This window comes from Cupressus sempervirens, chromosome 11, assembly GCF_028749045.1.
Source record: "Cupressus sempervirens isolate cs-2001-9-10 chromosome 11, ASM2874904v1, whole genome shotgun sequence".
In the NCBI taxonomy this organism is placed as follows: Eukaryota; Viridiplantae; Streptophyta; class Pinopsida; order Cupressales; family Cupressaceae; genus Cupressus; species Cupressus sempervirens.
The window spans coordinates 245,616,798-245,625,734 of NC_143128.1; the positions used below are offsets into that span (position 1 = coordinate 245,616,798).

The 8,937-nt window shown below is 35.4% G+C and overlaps 1 pseudogene; it reads left to right on the plus strand.

Annotated features, from left to right (window-relative positions):
* The window catches only part of LOC149529065 (peptidyl-prolyl cis-trans isomerase FKBP42-like), a 127,081-nt pseudogene extending 119,267 nt beyond the window's left edge, over nt 1-7,814 (plus strand).
* Nucleotides 7,815-8,937: the final 1,123 nt, after the last annotated feature.

Below are 8,937 nucleotides of genomic sequence, written 5' to 3' on the forward strand. Positions count from 1 at the left end.
AAAAAAAAAATTAGAAAGTTCATTTTATTCATTTTGACAAGTGGCCCATTATACACGCACTACTTACAAAGTGCCAAAAGCATCTTTTATTGGGGGGGGTCTTTTGATTGAGTGAAAAGAGGGGGTGTGTACTATGTTCTTGTGTCTCTCTTTTGTGCTCTTTTCATTTTTGCATCATAGGTTCATTTAAATCTCCACCTCTAACTTCACACAATTATTCTACATGGAAAGATATTGCATGGAGTAAATTAATGGAAAAAGGTTATAGTCTTTATGTTGATGGTACAATTACCAAACCTACTGATGCTAAAGAACTCATTGAATGGAAAAAACAAGACCAATAGACTTTAAGAATTATCAAGAGTTGGTACATAGAGATCTCTTCTTTCACATTGCCAGTTTCATAGAATCCAAACTAGCTTGGGACAAACTTGAATCATTGTATGGTATGGTGGATGAAGAAAAGGGATTTCAGATTGAGGATGATCTACTTCTCTTGGATCCAAAGAACTTTGACACAATTTAGGATTACATCAACAAAGCCAATGAGTATAGGGCACTTCTTAAAGATTGTGGAAATCTCATAAAGAATGACAAGTTGATTCATCACATCTTGAAGAGGCTACCTTCAGAGTATGCTTCATTTTTTTTTGAGTTTTGATACTCACAGGTTGACCATGGGAACTTCTTACTAGAAGCCTACATTCAATGCATTTGCAGAAATGTTGATTGTTAAACAATCTCACTTGATGGATTAATGACTTCTCATGACATCAAAGACCAAAGCATTGGTAGCTAGTGATGAGTAGCAATCAAGTCAAGGAGTGAAAAGTTCTAGCAACAAGAAGAAGAAGCAATAGAAGCAAAAATCACAATCTAAGACACAACAGTCCTCCTCACAACAAGGTGGTTCTTCTTCCAAAAATAAGGGAAGTAATGAAAAGAAGGAAAAAATTTTTTGTGCATACTACAAAAAGCCAAATCATGATGAACATCATTGCAAGACTAAAAGAATTGATGAATTAGAAAACCTACTCAGGAAGAGCAAGACTCAAGTGCCAGGTACTTCCAAGGATTCAACTCCAACCTCTTCAAAGGGCAAAGGGAAAGCACTTATGGAAAACTCAAGTTCTTCTTCAGAATGGATACTTGACTGAGGTGCCTCTTACCATATGGGTTCTTCAAAGGGAGAATTTTCTTCATTGAAGTAGTCAAAGGTACTACACATCTTCATGGGAGATGATACTAAAATGGAAGTTGAAGGGAAAGGACATGTGGAAATGGAAAATGGGGAATTCAAAGATGTTCTCTAAATACCAAACCTTAGCTCCAATCTCGTATCAATTTACCAAATCACTCACCTTGGAGATTGTCATAAAGTTGAGTTCCTTCTAGATTTAGTGATGGTGCATAGTCTTAGAGATGATTCATTGGTTGTAGTGGGGAAAGTCAATCATGAAAAGAGGCTTTATTCCTTCTCCCACTTTGTGCCTAAGTCTCCTTCTCAAGCCTTGTTGACTTACTCTATTTCACATACTAAACTATGGCATGAGCAGTTTGGTCATCTTGACTTCTACTCTCTTCATTAACTTTTCCTTAAACACATGGTGAAAGCTCTACCTAACATCAATTTTTCTAAGGGTGAGTGTTCATCATGTTCAGTGGATATGCATCTCAAGGAGAAGTATGATATAGGCAAGTCTTCAAGAGAATGAGTTGTTCTCTAGATACAAGCAAGTCTTCAAGAGCACCAGTTGTTCCCTAGTTGGTTCACATGGTTTTAGCAAGACCTTTTGCAGTGACTTCAGTTAGCTAAGGCCACTACATTCTTACTTTTGTTGATGAATTTTCAAGTTTCACTTGGGTCTACTTCCTGCATCACAAGAATGAAGTGGTTCATAAGCTTCAAGCCTTCAAGACTCATGTTGGACACAAATCAAGGAAACCCATCAAGGCTCTAAGGGTGGACAATGAGAACAGATATGTGGATAGAAGACTTAGGGACTCTTGCAAGCTTGAGGGAATCGATCTTCAGATACCACCAGCATTTAGTCTGCACAAGATAAATTTTGTAGCTATGAGTATTAGCACTCCCAAATCCATGGCAGGTTGCATGATAAAATCCAAGTCTCTTGATCTTACACTTGAAGTTGACGTCATCAGTAATGCCACTCACATACTTAATAGGTCTCCTCATAATGCCTTAGATGGTAAGACTCCTTTTAAGGCATGATGAAGTAGAAAACCAATTGTGAGTCACTTCAAAGTCTTTAGTTTTTTAGCATGGGTTAACGTATCTCCTCAGGGTTGCAAGGCACTAGCACCTAAGCCTTGTACTTTCATTGAGTATGAAGACAATGTTAAAGCTTATAGACTTATGGATCTAGAGACTCATGAGATTTTTTTTAAGAAGGATGTTCACTTTGAGGAAAGTTCACCTAGCTTATCCTCTTCTCCTCTCCACACTTCATACACAGTGGAAACTGATAGTAACACTAGTGATAGTGCTTTAATAGATTCAAACACATGGGGTTCTATCAAAAATTGCAATGAGAGGTCACAACATCAATATAATCCACATGCTTATATTGCCACAATGAAAGGTCTAGTGTAGCATGGTACATATCATCTTCTAGCTCCAACTTCAGTTGATGACTACATGGTAAACATTCCAAGTTTGTTCATGGAGTTACACACCACAGACTTGGAAGTCAGCCTTGATGATTTTCATCTTTCGTTTGATGAAGGTGATCCTTCTATAGTTGTTGCGAGGGCTCACTCTGACCCTCATGTCCATTCTCTACATGATCAATCTTCACAGGTTGACATGATTGTGGATCCTTCTGAACAATAGTTGCTAGAGTTCTCTTTTTTAGTTGAGGAGATAGATGGTTCATTGGAACAGGTTCAATAGACATCCTTGTGAGATCTGTACTTGTTCTTTTCAACATAGTTTGAAGGGGAAACCATCAGCATCAACACAGGGATACTTGAGTGGGTTTCAGGACCAACATACATCTTTAAGATTGCATCTTTTCCATTGTTTCTTCCAAAGGGGAGGAACATCATCCAACACTCTTGGACCAGCTTCTTCATCGGAGCAACTTGCACTGACATGCATTCCTCATTTGGCGGGGTGGGGGACTACCTTGTCTCTCTTCCACTTCTTTCTTATAGGGGGGACTTTTTCCTCTTATGAGGTTTTGTCTCTCTCCTTCTTCACTTTTGTATATACTAGATGTATGTTGTAATGGGGGGATCTTGATTACTCCATCCATCCATGCATCCCTATTCATCTCTCTTTTTGTGGGAGGATTTTTCCCATGAGGTTTTCCCTCACTCTCCACTTTATGAGAGATTGCATTCCATAATGTACATGGGTACCTAACATGGCTTAGTAGGTGGGACCCTTCTTGCACTTCATCCAAGTTTTCATAAGCTTAAGGGCATTCCCCTAAGTTTCACTTAAGGGGGGGTGTTGGTGTAAATAAGTATTTACTATTTACACTTACTTAAGTTTTCTTAGGTTAATGCATTATTTTATTATTTTATTTTGTGAGACACTTAGGAGTTTGTGCACCTTTTTTATTGTCATGTTGACAACATAGGATTATGCAAATCTATTTTAGCACATGGTGTATACAACACTTATTTGCATGTTACACCTTTGTAGGCTTATCCTCTCATCATCATACTTACTTCTGTGCTTAATGGAGGATAACCCATATCTGGTGGACATGTGCCTAGTTGTATGACTTATCATGTAGCTAACTCTAAGGCATTCTAGATGTATCTCAGAGGCCTTTATATATAGGCACTCCTAGTGTACTCTTAATGCATATTGAATGAATATGTCATCCTTCTGATTATACTCTCTCTTTCTGGTCTATAGTTGTGCTTGTGTTTCAGTTCTTAGTTCCTAGGAAATTTTTTCCTAAGGAAAATTCTTATAATGCACACAAATACAAAGCACGTTGCAATCAAGTATCACTATGTAACAGAGTTAGTTCAAGACAAAGAGGTGAAGATGGAATATGTTAACTCAAAGGAGAAAATTGTTGATATCTTCACAAAATCGTTACCTAAGGATGCTCATGAGTATCTAAGAGGTAAACTAGGGGTGATACCCCTATCAAATTCTATGTAAGACATAGAGGGAGTGCCCTGCATCAAACAAGATGAGGTTCATATAATACAAATTGATGTAGTGGATCTTACTTTAGGAACTACCTAAAGTAATCACAAAATTGGAACTAAAAATCAGTCAGAAGCAAGCTGACAAAGGGATAAATTGAAGAACCTGTAAATGCTTATATATGTATGTATTAAAGATGCCAAGTGTCTGGTATTGGTCTTTGGCATTGTTTTCAAAGAGGGAGAAAGTAAATTAAATTGATCATCATTAGTAGAAGAGCTTTATTGATCAAGTGCAAAAGAAAAATGGAAAAAGTATGTTATCAGAAGATCAAGAGATAAGAGGGAGAAAGTGATCAAAGATGGAGAAAGCATATTAGAAAAAGGATAAAAAAAAAGAGGGAGAATTGATCATCATCTAAAGGAATTATAGGAAAGAGTTTCTATAACCTAATCAGAAGATGGAATTTGTTGATACAAGGTATACAAGTTTTTTTTTTGGTATTTTCTTAATGTTTTAACCTAGTTAGTTTGGTTGAACAACATGTTCATCATTTTATTGACTTGGTTGATCGGTTTGATTTTCCATCAATGCCAAAGAGGGAGATTGTTGATATCTGATTGATAAGATCATTTGAAAAGATTATTGTTAAGAAGGAGATTTTTGAAGAAGACTATGTGTTTCAATCATTGTTTTATCACTGATGTCAAACCTACTATTTGTTGGCAAGACAATTGGTTACAAGATTCAAGTACTATCACTTAGTTGATTGATGAGGAGGATTTGATCTACCCCTAGAGGAAAGGTTGAGTTATGATTATATAATTAAGTACAAGGATTAGTTAAGGTAGTGATAACATGATGTATTGATGATCTACTTAAGGTTACAAAATGGCTAGCTACACTTAGAAAGATTGGAAGAACAAGTTAAATAAACTTTGTCTACCAAGCTTGACCAAATGGATAATAGGTGCCAAGAAAATTTAGTGCAAATTGAGTAGAAAGTTAGTTAGAGCCTAGTGAAAGCAAGTTAATTCATGTTGAGTAAATTTTAGTTGATGCCAAGCACTAGTAAAATCTAGTTGATGTTGAGTGATTTTATAGTTGATGTCGACTAACATAGTATGTGGCAAACATCAAAAGATTGATAATGTTGAGCTATTGCATTATGACAAAGATCAAAGATTTGCCAAATATAAGTTGACAAGTTTATTTTCTTGAAACTTGTGAACTAGGAGGAGGATAAGATTGATGACCTAGTGGCACAAAATTTGATGTAAATCATTTTTAGGTGAATTTAAATGGATTCTAAGAGAAGTTTCTAGAAAAGACAAGATATGGGCTAGATACATTGTATCTTACCTAATCCATCCAAAACCCTAATTTAGATGATGGATAATGAGTAGTATAATATTCTAATTTCCTTTATATAGAAATTTCTTTTCATGAAGCAAAGAGTTAGAAAGGTTGGTGTCATGTGTGAGAACCTAAAGAGGAGAATGAGTTAAGGGTTTTGCTTCATCAAGTGACCCAAGAGAAGTGTCTACAATGGCATACCAAGCATGAAGGCTTGAAGAGATGAATGCTTGAAGGGTGAACAAGCTGTTAGAGCTATAAAATATGAAAGCCAAGAAGAGTTGAGGACTGAACACAAATCTATAATCTGCAAGTGAATTTGTAAGTTGTATCAAATCAAAGCTCTACTATCACTCTCTAACAATTGTATCAATCTAGGGTAAATCCTTTGGATTAAGGTTGACCTAATAGCCATTTGAAAATCCTTTAATAGGGTGGCATTCCAAGTGAATGACCTAAAGTCCTCTAACAATGCTTACTTTTAACAAGGTGATTGAAATACCTTAACTAAGTCACATTCAACAGTTTTTATTCATCTGTTTTGATGGATGAGGTTTCTGGATCTATAGAGTAGGGGGCTTAAGAGGAGGTTGAGACTATGTCTTATCAAGGTATTAAATCTGGTGTTCTTGGTACAGACTTTGGTCAAGATAATTCTAGTGGTTTTGGTGTTGAGACTGCTAATTCTAGTAACTTGCATTATGCTATGACTATTGGAGCTGTTCATTGTATATCTACTAGCTTTGGTAATATTTCTTCTAGTTTTACTCTTCCTACTATTGGAATTGGTAATCAAACTGCTAGTATTAGTTCCAATCTGATAGAAGAATTGATGACAAATAGTCCTTGTCAAAGAATGAGTTTTAGACTATTGGTATTAGTTCCAATATGATGGAAGAAGTGATGAAAAATACTCCTTGTCAAAAGGATGAGTTTCTCTCTATAGATGCTACTAGAATTGGTAATCAGACTATTGCTATTAGTTTTAGTCTGATGGAAGAAGTGATGATAGATGGTTCTTCTCAAAATTTGGATGAGTTTCCCTTTATTTTGGATTCTCAAAATTGGCAGTCTAAGGCTATGATGGTTGAGAAGGGTGGACACCTATGACTAGGAAAGGATCTAAAAAGGCCCTTCCTAAATTTGATATGAATTTATGCTCACACAAAAATAGAGTGAAATGGAATACTTAGTCCCTTTGGCTAGTTAAGAAGTTCCTATTGGTTTCTTTTCTAGTTTTTTTAGTTGGTGTTGCTGGACATATAATGTTTTTCTATTGCAACATGCTTCTAGTTTGGATCCCTTTGGAATGTTTGGGCTTTCTTTGAATATCTTTTGGGTTATGATGTAAAGGGATTTTAGGTCCCCTTAAAACCTTCTTTTAACTTAATCTAAAATAGTGTGTATTGTAACCTTTAATAGGTTGGCCTTTCATAAGGCATCACTTCAAAAGAGTGAAAAAGAGTAGCATGTTACTAGTGGTCTTTCCCAAATCAGGTTTGCACATTAAATCATTGTGTCAAGTGTACTAATGAATGTGTTGTGTTTCATGCTTTACATTTTTACAATTTGATTAGATAGTAACTTGCAAGTTTTAAGTATTCACATATTCATTTGGATGCATGCATTAATATGAATGTCTTATAAGTTCACTAAGATAAGAAAAGTTTTATTTGTACATCTAGACATATGGCTATTAAGTGTGAGACTGGAAAAACCTAGAAATAAAAGACCCTCCTCCTGGTGAAGGGTATATTGGAGCAACATTATTCAATAGTAAAATCATCTATTTTAGTGGATGAAGTTTTTGGATCTATAGAGTAGGGGGCTCAAAAGGAGGTTGAGACTATGTCTAGTCAAGGTGTTAAATTTGGTGTTCTTGGTGCAGACTTCTGGTCGAGATAATTCTAGTGGTTTTGGTGTTGAGACCACTAATTCTAGTAAGTTGCATTGTGCTACAACTATTAGAGTTGGCCATTGTATATTGGCTAGCTTTGGTAATATTTCTTCTAGTTCTGCTCTTGGTGCTATTGGAATCGGTAATAAAACTGGCAGTATTAGTTCCAATCTAATAGAAGAAGTGATGATAGATAGTCCTTGTCAAAATTATGGGTTTCAAACTATTGGTATTAGTTCTAATCTAATGGAAGAAGTGATGACAAATACACCTTGTCAAGAGGATGAGTTTCTCTCTATAGTTGTTGCTGGAATTGGTAATCAGACTATTGGTATTAGTTCCAGTCTAATGGAAGAAGTGATGATAGATAGTCCTTCAATAAATTTGGACAAGTTTCCCTCTATTTTGGATTCTCAAAACTGGTAGTCTAAGGCTATGATGATTGAGGAGGAGTGGACACCTGTGACTAAGAAAGGATCTAAAAAGTCCCTTCCTCAATTTGATATGAATTTAAACTCTCACAAAAAGAGAGTGAAATGGAACTTGTAGTCCCTTTGGCTAGTTAAGAAGTTCATGTTGGTGCTACTAGACATATAATGCTTTTCTATTGCAACATGCTTCTAATTTGGACCCCTTTGGGATGTTTGGAATTTCTTTGAATATCTTTTGGGTCTATTATGTAAAGGGGTTTCAGGTCCCTTCAAAACTTGCTTTAACCTTAATCTAAAATAGTGTGTATTGTAACATTTAACAGGGTTGGCCTTTTACAGGGCATCACTTTAGAATAGTGAAAAGGAGTAGCATGTTACTAGTGTTTTTTCCCAAATTGGGTTTCCATGTTAAATCATTGTGTCAAATGTGTTGATGAGTGTGTTGTGTTTCATTCTTCACATTTTTGCAATTTGATTAGATAGAAACTTGCAAGTTTTAAGTATTCACATGTTCATTTGGATGCATGCATGAATATGAATGTCTTATGAGTTCACTAAGATAAGAAAAGCTTTATTTGTACATCTAGACCTTGAATAATTGATTCACCCCCTATCAGTTATTCTAAAAGAATTCCAACACTACTCGTCACCATATCTTGTGTCAAAGTGTTATGGATGTTTAATTGCTTTCATTATTTCTTGCATGAAACTAGATTAGTTTATATGTTGGTGGTTTAATTGATGAATTAAGTTCAATAGTTTTATTGGTTATTGATTCACCCCTCCCCTCTTAGTAACCTTGTTAGAATTATATTTCTAACAATTGGTATCAAAGCATTTTTGGTTCTTATAGAATAAATTTAACAACTTGAGATAAGACTAGAGGCAATGGAAGCATGTATGCTACATAAAGCTATTGAGAATGAGAAATTGGATCTATAGATAGCCATTGGTCAAATCAAGAAATTAAAGGAGCAACTTTCTCAATTTTTGAAAAGAAGAAAAGACATTGCTATTCAAATGAATGAAAAATCTCTACATTGAAGACATATGTCGTGATAAAAGTTCTGAAAAAGATGATGCAACAATCAAAGACCTACTCGAAAGAAATATCACTC